General features: G+C 42.9%; 1 protein-coding gene across 1 annotated transcript in view; it reads right to left on the reverse strand.

Moving 5' to 3' along the window:
• The window catches only part of COL22A1 (collagen type XXII alpha 1 chain), a 237,326-nt gene extending 221,227 nt beyond the window's left edge, over window positions 1-16,099 (reverse strand). The window contains exon 1 of the mRNA XM_056333390.1: window positions 15,867-16,099. The gene's annotated coding sequence lies outside the window, so the exon portion shown is untranslated. The remainder of the gene's footprint in view (window positions 1-15,866) is intronic.
• Window positions 16,100-16,517: the final 418 nt, after the last annotated feature.

The following is a 16,517-nucleotide window of genomic DNA, read 5'->3' on the forward strand; positions in this document are numbered from 1 at the left end:
AAGAATAGGATTGTGCTTGTTTTGCTGTTTTCTCTGTGATATCAAGACTGGCAGCCTGTGCTTTTTTTTTAGATAAAATCAGGTGTTATAACTCTTTTTTCCATGGATCCATGTAAGACCTAATCTAATGTATGAAAGTTTTTCATATTCATATTGTTGTATTCAGGAAACAACTCTTATTTATAGATTATTACAGCTGAAAGGGATGATTATGTACAGTCTGACCTCCTGGTCAACATAAACCCAAAATTATTCTTAATAACAGCAGTATCTCATCTGTATCTTGTACAAAAGTTGCAGTACTTTTCCTACTCTAGAGAGCCATCACTCTTGATTTATGTGACAGAATATTCCCACACCAGAGCTAGAAAGTTGTTTAAGTGTTCAGTTACCATTGCCTGATGTACTTGATCTCTAGAATGAATGCATTCATCTTCTATTTGCAGTGTCATGTTTTAATCTGAAACCTTCCCCTGGCTTCTAGGCCCAGAATGAGTTGCTAGGCTGGTGGTTAATAATTAAAGAATTTACATTTTTTCCCTACTAAGGTAAACATGAAACCCCACAATGCTATTAGGCATTCCTTAGCCTAAAAAGAACCCCAAACATACAAAGAAGAAATGAAATAACACATTATCTCAGCTGCATTAGCAATGTTTCACTTGTATAATAATAATAAAAAAATAATCTCAAGATCAACATAGCACTTTGGCTTTTCCTAGTCTCGAGAATCCAAATACAAGGTGATGCTGAATCCTCAGACTTAAGAAAAATTATGCATTTGTGTACAACTAAACACTAAGTACCTCAAGAAGTTCTCCACAAAACACTGCTGGTAGCCATAGCAACCGCATTCACAGTATGTTTGCTGGAAATCATTTTTTAAAGCGACTTAAAGTACATTTTTCAGCCATTATTTACATATCTAACTTTCAGGACCCTCGGTGCAACCCTGCTCTCCATTCAGCTTCCACCCTTGTGCTTCCAACTGGCATGCATGGCATGTGAGTTGCTGAGGTGACTTCCAAATGTGGGGAAAGAATTTTCTCTCCAAAATTCAGCAGGCTTAAATCTAAACTGCTGAACTGTGGCTTTCATTTCCACTGAAAAACCATGCTGGCACAAACACTTACATCGCTCAGGCAAATCGGACATCCGAGGAGGATTACACTTAAAGCAATAACTGGTATAAGTCCCAATACACTATAAAGGGGATGGGAAAAGAAAAACTCTTTAAGAACCCTGACATGTTAGATCTGAAGAAATATTTGCTGTATCAGAATTCTGGTCTTGCTACATTTATCTACTAGCAAGTGCTGCAAAGCAACAGAACTTCAACACTACTTGGGATATGAAAGCTTTGGAGAGCCGCTGTACTTAGTTCATCTTACATAAACTATGCATTTCTATGGCATAGCTTCTCTAAATGATTGGCATCATACAGTACCATAGCCATGTTTGGCATTTATCTGTTGAAAGGAATTCCATCCCATCACCACCACCACTCCTTGAAACAGCTACGTGAGACCAGATGAGAGTACTGCTGGTTTCCTGTATTCGGATCCACTGCCTGATCAGAAGACTATTGTGGGCTTAACTCTTCTCTCTGGTGCTCCCACCTGCATTAACAATAGCTTTGACTTTCAAGCCTGAGAGACAAGCACGCTAGCTCTTCACATTTGGTCTGCCCTTGGAGAAGACAGAATTTTGTTTCCCTCTGAGGTGCGTGAAACCAACATTGAAAGCATAATGCAGGTTTGCAGTCTTGACACAGAACTGTTTCTGAAGCCTGCGGAAAAATGTTTGTCAGAGCAAATTGCAAAGCATATCCGTACTCACACCCCCCGAGTCTCTTCTCACTGGCAATGGACTGTTTCTTCCTTTTCCAAACCACTACATTAGTTTGATGCATTGATTCATTTATTCACCTGTAGCAGCTTGTCTAACTTGCCCATGACTTCACTAATTATGAGGCATTCACCATGAAAACCAAACCAAAACCCACAAAAACATCCTCCATAGCATACTAGTAGATTTCTTCTAAAAGCTTTGCTTTGGGATGCTTTTTATTAAAGCTAGTCCATTACTTTTATGAAGCATTCAGTTATATCCACAGAAATGCCACAAGATAGCCACGAGACCACTGTTTTCCCTGTTTTTGTGTACTTCATAGGTGAAGTCCCTCTGAGGTTGAAAGCATTAAAAGACAAAAAACAATATTAAAAGCTATAATACAGGTTTCAGCATTAAGATTTTTGAAGTCCAACTTACCTTAAGCTAGAACAAAGATAGCTGTATTTCAGTGTAAGAGAAATGCTAATTCTTCTGCCACATGTTGCTGTGATGTTATCACCAATGTTATTCAATATTCCATTATATTAAAACATTATGATACCTGGAAAATATTCACAAGTTCTCATCTTGTTCCTAATAACATCCTAGAGGCAAAAAGATTTCTTCCCCACATACCAATGTACGAATGTCATCTTTATGACTGCTGCCTATAAATTACACCAGGAGGACTCAGTTTGACTGGCAACAGTTCAAGAACAGGAAAGTCAGGACAAGGAAGCGACTTCAAAGGAACATGAGTTATTGGAAAGATCATGCAAGTGCAGGCTAAGTATTCAACCTTAACACATTTCAGTTTCATCAGATTCCAAATAGCAGGAATCAATTACTTTTTCATAGCAGCAAATCTCTGGTGTCTCAGAGCCTGGCTCTATCCTGATGTGCAGATGCAACTCTATGTATTAGTGTAAATAAAAAAGAAAAATCAAAATCAACAGCAAAAAAAAAACCCCAAACCAAGTCCCAGTGGAATTGCAAAAGTGCAAAGTATGAATAAAGCCACACAGACCCTGATGCTGAGGCTGACCCACCTTGCTGCAGAGGACAAGGTCTTAAAATAAATATGTTACCAAAGCATTTAAATCCATTCAGCAGTTACCCTAAGATGATTCTTCCACTGAATGAGAGACTTCTCTTCAACCACAAGTTATAAATAGGAGAATTGCCTTTGCATAGTGTGAATCTCACAGCAAAGGGAACATTTCTAGAGAAAATGCAAAGATTTCATCTAGGACTGGATTATATTAGCCTGTTCCTCATCTTAGGAAAAGAATGGGGGGGGGGGGAAGTATTTTTCCCAGCACGTGACTCTTAGCCACATTAAGACCTACCTTATTTCTGAGCTCTGTCCTGCGGCAGAGAAATGCCTTTCTTGCAGGCTACAGCACTGCAAGTAAACAGGCAGGGATGGGCAGGATGTGGGCAGAACTTGGGATCTACTCTACCCCTCCCAGGGACCAAAGTAGCCTCACAGCCACCACAAATGCAGAAGAGAAGGACGGTAAGGAAGGGCTATCCCTGCCGCAGTGCCTCCCGTGATTACTGCTTGGGCAATGGCTGCCCTCGCCTCCCGCCTGGCCCAGGACATCACACAAGCATTGCTTAACACCCCGTTCACCTGCAGACAGATACACCGGTCTCTGTGCTGGTCCCAGTATTGGCATCTGTGTACTGCGGAACATACCAGTGTTTGCAGATACCCATTCAGTTCAGATTGCAGCCTGGCAATCAGGTCAGTGGTTTCTAGACTGTGATTTCAGGCATTTCCTGATGCAATTGCCTAGAAAGGATATTGCCAGAAATGTTCTAGCTCACCTGCTTTTGCTGTAGAAAGCAGCCTGAGTGCATTATTTTTTCATAACTTGTCATAGACAAATTTAAAAAATTATTTCGCTCATAATTTTAATCGAACAGATTATGATAATTATTGAAAGCATTTTAAAAGTTATACATGTTGAAAAGTTATGCACATTTTAAAAGTTATGAAGTTTAGTACGTCAGGTGTTTCTACTAAATTCATCACATCAGTGGAAGCCAATGTAATTTTCTTTTATTAAATACCACACCCCGAAGTAAGTGATTCAGAAATGACTACAGTCTTTGCTAGCTCTGCTGATTTAATAACACAGCTTGCAAAAAGATCAATATTCAGACAATCCCACTGGTATCTCAGCATACCTCTTAGCAAATTAAAGCGCTCCATAATTTCTTTATTGGAATGACAGAATCTGCCCCTAAATAAAGCCAGCACGGTAGAAGCCTCAATAAATTGCAGGTCATTTTCCACTTAAGTCTGTGTAACACCAAATGCACTGTTGAAAGATTAAATCACATATAACTATTGCTAGTGACAGAACCCTTCTTATACCTCATGGATTTATTCCCAGAAAGCATTAAACCTATAGGAAGGATGGCATTAGTTTTCCTATCTCTATTTCCCATTCTGTTTAGGCATCATCTAAACCATATCTCAAGGGATTGATTCTTACTATCTAAGAAAACATCAGTGTGAACAAGGTCAGAGGCCTTTCCCCAAACTCAGGTGGTACAATGAAGAACCCTCGAGAAAGAGAAGTCTGTGCCTTAAATATAGAATTGGATATAAAGTAATCCCTGAGCAATCCCTGAGTTCCCACCTAATCAGAAAATCTACTCATCACCAACTTTTCCCATTAAAAGTTTGGGATTTGGGATCCCATAGCGTATGGCACAGAAGCAGGCACTGAAAGAAAGGTGCGTGCCACTGTTCTTATACATGTTCAACAAAGGAAGCAGCATTTCCATTAAGATACATTTTCAAATGCATCTTAAGACTTTCACTTCAGTGACATCATTGATGGAAGACTTAAGTGTTTATTCTCCTTCGTATCAGGCTAATTTATTTATTTATTTATTCATTTAATGAGATTTGGGTACCCTATTTCTCCTTTCTCCTAGAAAACTATAGCAAAATCTTTTGAAAATTTGCCCCTGGTATCTAATACTTGACAACCTCTTTCTGCAAATTTTAGCTTTTAATTCCAATTCTTTTAACTTTTTCTGGTACATATCAGAGGGGTTTTATACCCCAGGGCATGAAATTCAGAGACTCTTCTGTGATTCCGTTTGACTTCTCCAAGAAGGCCACAAGCTTGTCTTTTTTGATAAACCATAAGCTAAAAAGGAGCATCTCCAGTAAAATACAAGATAGCACAACTCCTAGGGCCAAAGGACAGTCCTGCTTCGATAGGAAACAAGTGGTTTTTAAAAGGCCAAAACAAGCCCAATGATCAACCAGATGCCTGGGAAGAAAGCTGCTCTTGGCAGAAGGCAACACACTCGAAACAGCTGTAATTCCAGAAGCATGACCTGGTGATAACTGACTGTCTTTAAAACCCACAAAGACAACAGGAACCTACTGTAAAACCTACGAGACCCTCCTGGTCACCCTTCTCCTGCTCCGGAGTCTGGGTGCTGCTCCTGGCATTGTCACAGCTCCCAAGCAATGTCAGAAGAGCCGTTCAGGAGGAAAGGGGAGTTAGCCTGTGAATAAACAACATGAGCACATGGTGGGACGAGTGGGGATGGGGTGGACAAATCCATTCCCCAGCTCTTCTTTCAGCCTGCTTGTCTCCTGAAGTATAACTGTGTATATCTTCACCTCAGAACTTGTTTCAGTGATGGTGCCTGTTACAGCACCTTGGGAAATTCTGACAGGGAACAGTTCAAAGTCAGGCTCTGCCCTGAAGAAATACCCATGAATTACCCATGGTAGCTCCTCCAATTTTCTCTATCCTAAGTGAGTTTTTTTAAGTCCTAAAATAAAATGCTCCCTCATCTGATCATCAAGAATCCACCGTGGCTCAAGTCTTCCATCAGGATGCATCTCCCAGCAAGTCTCTGTTATGAGCTGAATTAGAAACAGTCCCGGAGGGATTAGAAAAGGGCTATAACCAGGCTCTTCACCTGTCAGCTGGTCTTTAAAATGCCAGTTTTTCAGACGGGGGCTTGGACACTGAAGAATTTGTTTTGCATAAGATTCCTGTGGCAGAGCAAGAACTAAGCTCAGCCCAGCAGTCCAGGTCTTGCACCAAAAGGAAAGCCCTCCTGTCCCATGTTATCTCTGCTGGGACAGGAGCAAAGAGTGTCCTGTTTACCAGACATGATCCTTGTGCCAAACTAGTTTACAATCTAATAGACAGGATTTCACAAATCCCATGAGTACACAGCTGTAGAAGATCCAAAGGTGTTAACAGCCTCCTCACACTCCCCATTCTTACAGAGGGTATTGAAGGAGAAAAACTCTCCTATCTGCTTCGTTGTCATCCAATACAGCATGGTGTCACAGAACAGAGAGAGAGTTAGCACTTGTCTGATCAGGCAAACAAGTTAGCTAAACAAGAAGAGCTGGTAATGAGGCAGAAAAGCTGTATGCACAGTGGCATGGATCCTCCCACCTAGGCATGGATCAAGAGTGTTCATAATACTGTTATTTAATTGAGAGACTTCATAGATAAAGGGCAATTTTTGCATGCAGCGTAGGACTGACAATGGAAAAATCCATGCTCTGTGGAGCCTCTTAATGAAAAACCAGAATTAATAAACATTATCCCATTTATAACAGGAATAAGTGAAACGATCATTTTTTTTTTTGGATTCACAGAAAATTGTCGCCATGTTCCAGCAGTTATTTTTGCTGGCTCATTTCAATGCAAGAGAAAAACTTTCTTCATATCAGTAAAGTCTTAAATTGGTCACAGGGGACAACTAAATTAACCCAAAAGCTAGTATTCCCCAAAGCCAACATGATCCCTCTTCTGCATCGGACCCTAAAGGAGGGAAAGAGCAGCTTTCTTAAGACAACGTGCTGTCACAATGGCCTATATCTTCCTATACCATCTGTATGGATGATGGAGCCCTTGGCTACACATTGCTGTCATGTTGCAGACCTCCTGAAAGAGCCTGGGATAAAATTCCCACATCATCCTGCTACAGCTGTTCCGGACCCTCCTGCTCACCTAAACTGCTAGTTTCATTCAATACAAAACTTTTCTGCAGTGCTAATTTATTGCAAGAGAGATGCCACTGAATGTTGGCCAACAGCCATGCCCCCGCAGCCTGCCTGTGGGGAATGTAGTCCCGCTAGGTGATGCCCTGAAGCCTTATTGAAATGATGGAGATTCATCTGTCCAGGCACAGAGATTTACAGTGTAGTTGTCTATACTTCAGTAAACCACCCACCAGCCCTTTATAATCCATAGAGAGGAACAGACACTTCTAGGAGAGTAATGCATTTCAAACAGGTCCGATGAATCATCCTGCAAAACCTCCCTATTTTTCTTCACCGTTTCTAAAGGCAGTGAGGGGTATCTGGCTCAGCAGGAAAGTTTCCAACAGAGACATAAAACTAGGTGAGGTGACCCATCATGCCATCCTGGGCAGAAAGGGCCCATCTCCAGACGTACTTGGCCTCTCTGCTGGAGGCACACAGACCCAGGTGAGATTAAACACCACACAAATGGGTGGCACAGCCATTGCCCCATGACTATGCCCATCCATGCCACTTGCCATGGCAGTTCTTCAAGGGAATTCAGCCCATGATATGATGTATTTTCAAGTCCTTGATGAAGAGAAAAGCAAAAGCGTACAGCTAAGGGAAGAAGTGACACTGCTTAACACAGAGTTCTTACTGCTTATTTCTGGTGGTGCTTTTTCTTGGCTTGGTTTGAGGTTTTTTCCTTATGAATCCTGAAGACCTACAAAGCTGACAGCAAGTCTTTCAACTAGGGGGACAGACTCACCAAAACTCAGTGTACCTGCAAGTTCCTTCTGTGGCTTCCTTGACTGGCCAGGACCTCCTTCATGGGTTATTACCTTCAAAAATACTCTTTGGGAGAGAGACAGGGAGCAAAACCACAGATATGGAAATGCAGAGAGCTTGAAGTAACAGTAAAAGTTTTAAAGTTATTTATCATACCAGTGGAATCTGGCATAAGGATATTTTATGTTTTATCTGTTTTGCTGCATGCTGTTATCAGTCTTAGCTCAGAAACTGCTGAAGGAAAAGTGATTTCTCTTTATATACAGCTTGATCAGAGGGCGTCTTGGAAAGCAACATTTCTCCAACTTCCTTGTGTCGCCACATCTAAAATTAGCAACTTAATTTTATAGCCCACTCATAACTGCCACAGCCTTTGAGGGGTCATGGCCCATAGTCTGGGAACAGCTGCTAAGGGAAGTGGAAAGGATGCTAAGGGAAGAAAATATGACAATAGAGATATCTTCTGAAAGGGGAAAAAAAGTCAAAGGTGGCAATAAAATAGACAGAACAGTGAATTAAAAAGACCAAGAAACTACTCAGAAGTACACAAATAACTTGAATGAAAAAAGAACAGAAAATGCACTCAGTAATAAACCCAAGCAATGGCAGAAGAAAAAGTTAAAATAAGCCCACTTGTAAACCATTTTAATTTCAGGAATCAATCATAAAAGTACCTACTCGTATAATTAAGAAAAGGCCCCAGAAAACATAAAGAACACTCTTAGAAATACTCTAGAGGTGGTACCGTAAGAAAACAGCAAAGCAGGACAGGGGAAATTGCTGTGAAAACTCAAGCACAAGGTGGCTTATGAAAAGTCAGACTTGAACAAAGGTTGTCAACCCATCTGTTGGGAATGAGCAATTCACTCCTGCCCCAGCCTCCCAGAGTGGGTGAACAGTTTTATTACATATGCTAAAGTGGTCTCCTTTACAAAAAGAATGATTTTTTTTTTTTTTCTTCCTGCTGCAGGAATGTGAAGTCACTGGCCATTGCAGAACTACATTGTCAGGTCCCATGTTCAGACTGGGAACATCCTGGGCTGCGATGCAGCAGATTGTATAAATGAAGCAGATCTGAGCTTGGCCAGTGCTTGCAGGGATCGGATGAATTTCGGGTGCCACAGAAGGGCTGTGCCTTGCTGTCTCTTCTCAGGTACAGAATTAATTTCCCAGTCAGGAGTTAAAACCACCATGCCTGACTGCCCTGTCTAGATCTAGTGAACGGGGTTTGCTGAAGATTTTCTGGTATCCTGTGCAACGACCAGCACTGAGCACACTTCTTTTATCAAATACTACAATGGACTGAAATCAACACGTTCCTTTGCATTTCTACCTTATAGTTTCATTAGGGCATTCCACTTATTGTGGAGAAAAAATGTGTCCTACACTGAAATGGATAAAGGGTTGCAGGGATGCCCAGTGTAAGAAGTACTTTGAAATAGGTACCAGCTGTTGTTTCATTTCGAAGAACTGCAGTGGTAACCAATAAAGTCCATGCAGATTATTCATACCCTTTATCTGCTGATGAAATTAGAATTACTGAAGTTCCATCATACAAGTGGTAATTAGTTTTATACTAAATGTGGAGCCAACAGAAATCACCCGGTACCCCTCAGCTCTAAACTTTCCAGCTCAAATAAAATCTTTGCAATCGATATGCAGAATAATTCTTTTTATGACAATCAATAGAAATCTGGTTTCTCTGGAAAGAAATACCTGGATGCTGGCAATAGGCACGTAATTCAACACAGTTAAACAAACAGAGCACTACAAAAATTGCACTTGGGTAATAAGCAGTCAAACCACAACCAAGTGTTGGCTAAGCTTAGATTGAAGAGTCCAAAAATATTTAAAACTGTCAATGGTTTAAACATCCCCCTCAAATGCAATATGAAATATGGCAGTTTTGGCATCTCTTATTACAATCACTTAAGAATCAATATTCAGGACATAACAATAATCAAATCAAGTTGCTTAAACTGAACTCAATGGATCCTTCTATTTTGCAAAGAATCAAAGATTAATTTCTAAGGAACTGAATCAATGCAAAGTAAATAGATTCTGTAAGCTGGGGAAGGATACCATATGTATACTGCATAGTAGATAAGCTCTGTGATAGCAGTACTCCCTGAGCAAAGAAAATCTAGACAGCTGCATAATCAGGACTGACAGCACTTGCAAAATATGAGCCATAACTCAATTTCATTCATTTCTAATGAATTGTCAGGGCCAACGTAGCTTGGAAAAGCTTTGTGACATGTAACCAGATCATCTCCAGGTTTTGCACTTGTTGGCCAGGTCTGAGGCCACATACACCTTGGTGAGAGACTTGTAACTCCGCAATGTGCTCTCATGATGGGCTGCTTCGCTATTTCGGTAGCGCAAGGTTTGCAAGCAAGTGCCAGGGCTCACGGGCACCTGCCCTCTCTTTATTGCTAAATTTCCTCCATACTAGTGAAGAAATGGGAAGTTTTTAAAGAGTTTTCATACTGTTTTACAGGAAGAAGCCTTTTCAAGTCAAAGTACTTCCAGAAATCTCAGCTCTTGTTTGTCACTGTACACAAAGCTACAAGGTTTCTGTCATGAAAACCTCAATATAATAAAGCATGGGAACCCAGCCCAGTTTCAGGCTCCCAAGCAAAGAAACTCTCCTTCCCCCCCTCCCCCTCCCCCCTCCCCCCCCCCCCTCCCCCCCCCAAGATTGCTTCTAACAGCACAAGGAAACAAAATCTATCTCACTACTTGCATCGCCTGTGATGTGAAATTAATTTTCCACTAACCAGTAGGAAATAACGTATCTGTTGTAGAACAATAATGTTCATTAGAGGGGTGGGTTGTTTCTTTTTCCCCACACTCCAGATTAGATGTCTAATCTATACCACAAGTCCCTGGCAGGTAATATATCCACCATCTACCCACCTACTGCCAATCCTGAAATGGTTTTCTCAAGGCAATAATAACATTTGCATACTTTTTCCTTGCTAGGTGGAGTATCAGATATTTAATCTTCATCAACCTTTTAGTGATGCTGAAAATATTACCAGCTCCCTCCCACCCTCATATTCAGACTAGGAATGAATAAGTAAATTTTCCCTCAACCAGAACTCTTGGTCCTGTTTTGCAGATCATATTCACATGATAAAATATTTCAGCCTAATCAGTGGAGCCGGACATCAGGAGTAGAGTGGGAAGAAGAAATCAGTGTAGACTTCCCCCCACACCCCTAGCCAAGCTCCTCTGCTGTGATGATCATGTCTGGGGGTCATTACATACAGCCCCCATGGCAGCCAGCACCAGCAAGTGCAAAGGAAATCATGTAAAGGAAATGAAAAGTCCTGAGATGGAATACAAGGGTTGTAGGGTTCTCACTGTTACATTACTATCTCTGAACAGAGGGACGTGTCATTTTTGTTAACACTTCAGGTAGTTGTAGAGAGCAATAAGGTCTCTGTTGAGCCTCTGGAGTATAGACACACTGCAAGAGTCATGGAAGTAGGCTAGATGGTCAGTAAGGGAGCTTCATGCATATGTCCCAGGCATAAAAGGGGGACCTGCCTGCCCTATCCTGCAGCACCTGCACTTCCATGGTTTTAAAGCCATGCCAGGGCAAATCTGGGTTCCCAAGGCATCATTCCCCCATATAAAATCTGTGGTCAGATTTTTTCACCAGTGACATTTTCCAGGACAGAAAGAAAGCAAGATGTTAGATGACAAGTCATTCCAATTGCACTTGCTGGTGCTGGCTGCCATGGGAGCTGTGAGCGGACACAAGATTCAACAGGGCTCAGCGCTGGGTCCTGCACCTGGGTCACACCAGCCCCCCCACAAAACTACAGGTTTGGGGAAGGGTGGCTGGAAAGCTGCCTGACAGAAAAGGACCTGGGGGTGCTGGCTGATGACTGGCTGAACATGAGCCAGCAGTGTGCCCAGGTGGCCAAGAAGGCCAGTGACATCCTGGCCTGTATCAGACACAGTGTGGCCAGCAGGACCAGGGCAGTGATTGTCCCTCTGTACTCGGCACTGATGAGGCCGCACCTCGAATCCTGTGTTCAGTTTTGGGCCCATCACTGCAAGACAGACATTGAGGTGCTGGAGCGTGTCCAGAGCAGGGCAGTGACGCTGGTGAAGGGTCTGGAGCACAAGTTTTGTGAAGAGTGGCTGAGGGACCTGGATCTGTTTAGCCTGGAGGAAAGGAGGCTCAGGAAAGAGACACCTTATTGCTCTCTACAGCTACCTGAAAGGAGGTTGTATCAGGGTGGGTGTTGGTCTCTTCTCCTAAGTAAGAACTGATATACTAAGAGGAAATGGCCTCAAGTTACACCAGGGGAGGTTTTGATTGGATATCAGGAAAATTTCTTTCCCACAAAGGTTTGTCAAGCACTGGAACAGGCTGCCCAGGTGGTTGAGTACCTGCAGGTATCTAAAAGACATGTAGATGTGGTGCTTAGGGACATGGTTTGGTGGTGGACTTGGCAGTGCTAGGTTAACAGTTGGAGTCAATGATCTTAAAGGTCTTTTCCAACCTAGATGATCCTATGAAACCATACTTCCCCAAAACTGAATCCAGCTAGTCTCTTTTTGCAGCTTGAATTCTGGAAATGTTGCTGGCCATTAGAGAATCTATTGCTCAATTAATAAAAAATCAGAATGCTTTGAACTAATAAAAAACACCTTTTTTTTTTTTTTTTTTTTTTTTTTAGGATCCCAATGTTGCAGTTAACGTAAGACCTCCTTCTAATATTATCTGTCATTCATGGGTGAAAGAACTGACTGCACAGAGCCATTGACTTGCTACAGACTGTGCAGCACATCTGCCAGAGCAACGTCCTTTATCCACGACCCCTGACTACAGCCCAATGGGCTTTTAGCTGCAACGTTGAGGCAAAAATCCTTAACTTTGCCTTCAATTTACTGACCCATGATGTCATCTATAAGTCAAGATCATTAGGACTAACACTTCCTCTCCCCTGAAAAACACCCCAAAACCTAGCAGTGATTTTAAAACAAATTTGAAATGCAAATCTTTAAAATGAATGTCATCACTTACTACCTCACAAGATTGCATACTTGCTTGCCAAGGAAAATGTAAGTCTGAGTGCAGCTTAAGCAGACCACTTCAAGCTTAAAACATCTAAGTAGTCTTCCAGAAGCACAACGGGAGGTCTTTGCAGAAGTTTCTCTGTCTACAAAATACATGCTTCTGCTTGGCTCTGCTAATTGAGCTGGGACAGAGCCATCTCAACTCATGGCAACTTCAAAAGCCTGATGTGACTTCTATTGAAGGGGACCAGAAAACCTTCAACAGTAACTGGAACAAAGCATTACAAAAACATCGAGTAAAATAAAGTATATGATGGAGGAAATTAACAGTGAGCTGGTGTCCAAATATGACAGGATAGTTTCTAATATGTTTATTTTCCTACTTTTTTCCTGTTCTTAAAAAAACTTCTAAATATTTTCCCAATTCCTCAGTTACAGTTTAGTGATTTCTGTAGATACTGTCTCCTCCTTTCCTCATTCCCAAAACTGGAGCTGTCATGCTCCAAAACATCTTTGTAACAGGTGGTAGTGCCTAATATAAAGCGAGCAGCATCCAAGACGGACCCAGTATTCCTGTCTTTAGACTCCTTTGGCCACAGAAAGACCTGCAGGAATGGCTGCTCTCTAAAGAGCTACTTGTAAAGGCAGAAATGCACTGTCCCGTCCTCCTCACTAGGGAAAACAGAGTTGGAAAGGCTGGAAGGGGATACTTCACTGTCATCAGAGACAGTATATAATTAAGTTTATCTAAGAAAGATTGGGGAATTTGGCACTGCCTGAACAACTGAAATTGCCCAGTACCACCCATATTACTCAGGTGTGGTGGTACAGACAGACGTTGATATGATGCAGGTTTTTTCTTAAAGATTTTGCTCCTCATCATGAGAAAGGGGAAGAGTTTAAGAATGGCTTTTAAAAGGGAGGAATTGCAATCACCCAGCAGTGATTAATCAAAACAGGTTTTAGAAGAAAGCGTTGCAGTATGACAAATTGAAATATCCTTTGAAACCAAGGTAATTACCAAGAAATCGCAGAAATGTATTTTAGCAAGAAAGTTATCACATGCTGGAAATAAAAGTATTCTTTTATTCCTATTATTTTCAGTATCATAAAGGCCAGAAACAAAAGCTAGCTCCAGCATGTAGCAAGGATGCTTGCCCTAAAATGACATGAAATATCAGCAGAAGCAAGAAAAGACTTATGTGTATGTATAGGTGCTACAGACACGCTCACCCACACATTGTCTGGGTCTCTGAGCTCAGGAAAAGCTTCCCACAGACCAAAGAAACAAACTAATTTTTCCAGCTAATTCTTCCTTTATTAGGTCCTCATTGGGGACCTTGTCCTTCCATCACACTGAGTCATATTCATGAGTCATACCGATACTTCCCTCACAGTAAGTCCTCCATCAGATGCGCTATTCCAACTTAAAGCCTCTTCTCATTCATGGCATTGGTTTCACTCAAATTTGAGAGACAAACACTTAAAGAGAATACTCTCTGCACTCATACAACAAGCAAGATTTGGCCCCAGACTGATCCCAGAAGAGAATGGCACCATCACCTGCTGTTTGGGAAGTCAGAAGACGTGGTTTCTTCCCTTCGCTTTGCAATGTATTGAGAGCTGCCCTTCTGCAAAGTACTTGCAGTAATCCTAACCTAAACCAGATGACATTCATCAGTTGGTCGGCTGCCCACTAAGTTCAGAATGGGACTCTTAACTTCACTGAGCCTCAGTTTCACCAGAAAGGATCCCAAAACAGCACACTGCCTCTTAGAAGCAACACAACACACTTATTGAAGATACACAGTGAATCTGCAATACATGCTCAGAACTTTCTTTTGTAATAGCATTCCTAAACACTTCATGATGTAAATTCTAACAATATATCTTCACGTACTTGATATGTCTTACTGAAAATTACTTCAGAGCATCATCCCAACTGTGGACTATGAACTTTCTATATTCAGAATAGCAGCATCACACTGGGAAATATGCATGACAGTTGGTAGAAGGACTGAAACTTGAGTAAAAATTAGTATATACCTACTCTTAAAAAGAAGTAATTAAGCTTTTAAAGTGGAATAAACCTTGCAATTGTCTGCCTAACCTATTTGAGAAACTTCCCCTACTATTTTATCAATTAATATTTATTCTTCAGTATTTATACAAACTCCCACAAATCAGATTTCTAAACAGGCAATTGTAAAAGAATAAGAGATTCAGGCATGCATCTAGAGTAATCCTGGGTGAAAATTAAGCACACAGTTACATACACAGATTTTGCAGGTGCATCATCCTGAGAATGATTCCATTAGTGTCCACACTGCGCAGATGGGCTGTGTTATTTTAAGGTCTTAATCAAAATACGTGCAAACAGGCACAGCACGGTGTGCATACTAATGCCTGTAAAGTGTCAGCTGTGAAGCAGTCAGTACACTTTTTAAAGAACACTAGCTTTGTAAGAATACAGACAAGAAGGAATTGCTGAATTAGGCAGCTTAGAGGAAGACTTAGAGGCTATAGGTAGAAAGTGATGCACAGCACAGTTGTAATAAACATGAACTGAAGAAAACATTACCCTGTTAACACAGCATAGTATTCCCACATACTGATAGCAACTAAAGTGTCACGTAGACAGAATACAAGAAGGTGTTAGGTCGTCAAAATCCCAAGGCATACAAGATTAAGAGAAGCAACCCTAAACCCAGTAATTGTAATGTAACCTTCACATCTGAAAACGTCCTGTCAGCTCTGAACTTTTTCAGCGGCTTTCTTCAATGAAGGCATTACACATCCCTCGACTCCACTTTATCACCTGCAGTGAACCCACTCTGCATCTGCTAAGCACAACCGGAGGGCTGAGCCAGGCCTGATTCGGGTGCCGAGGCAGACTGTGGGCTGAAAACTTTGTTGACTATAAGGAAAGAACAAAGAAACCCAGAGTCAGAATAACGTAACACAGTTCCTTCTGGATTTTCTTTGTAAAAGACAGATCCTGTTCCTGCATGTCCTCTTATTTAAAAAAAAAAAAAAAAAAAAAAAAATTCTTCTTTTGAACTTGAGCTGCCTGTCTGCGCTAGGGAAAAAATGGAAAGAAACGGACAAAGCGAAGGTTGTGTTCAGCCGCAGTGCCCCGGGTGCCAGGCTTGTAAACCCGTAGATGTCCTCTTACCTGCACAAGCACAGCACCACCGAGGCGGGGGCTGGTGCCCAGCGCCCGGGCCCCGCTCAGCTCAGCACGCAGCCGGGGCACGCGGAGCCGCCCGCAGCCCGCCCGGGACGGGGTTGCGGTGGGGGGGGGGGGGTGGGCGTGCGGGGCCAGGAGCGCACACAGGGACCCACGGACACGCAGCCAGCCACAGCCAGGCACACTGACACCCCCCTCCTGAACCCCCCGTGCGCACACGCGCGCTCACGGGGACATGCTGGTGACAGAGCGGGGATGGGCAAAACGCTGCATCCTCTGGGGGGGGGGGAAACGGGGCGGGGGGGAATGGAGAGAGGAGAGGAGAGGAGAAAGGAGGGGGAAGGACGGGGGGAAGGACGGGGGGAAGGACGGGGGGCGATCCGAGCGGCGGGCGGGCAGCCGGCCGGCGGCAGGGCAGGGCAGGGCGGCAGCGGGACGCGGCGGCCGCGGGAGCCGGCCCGGGCGCCGGAGCGGGAGAGGGGCTGGGCCGCGGCGGCCGCGGGTTTAAGGAGCGAGGGGAGGGGAAGGGGCTGGGCGGGGAGGGCGGCGGGGCGGGGGGCGGCCCGGGGACGGGGACAGGGACAGGGACTCGGCGGGGGTGGGGAAGCGACAGGACTGAGAGATCCGGGGGCTGAG

This window comes from Falco biarmicus, chromosome 3, assembly GCF_023638135.1.
Source record: "Falco biarmicus isolate bFalBia1 chromosome 3, bFalBia1.pri, whole genome shotgun sequence".
Taxonomy (NCBI): Eukaryota; Metazoa; Chordata; class Aves; order Falconiformes; family Falconidae; genus Falco; species Falco biarmicus.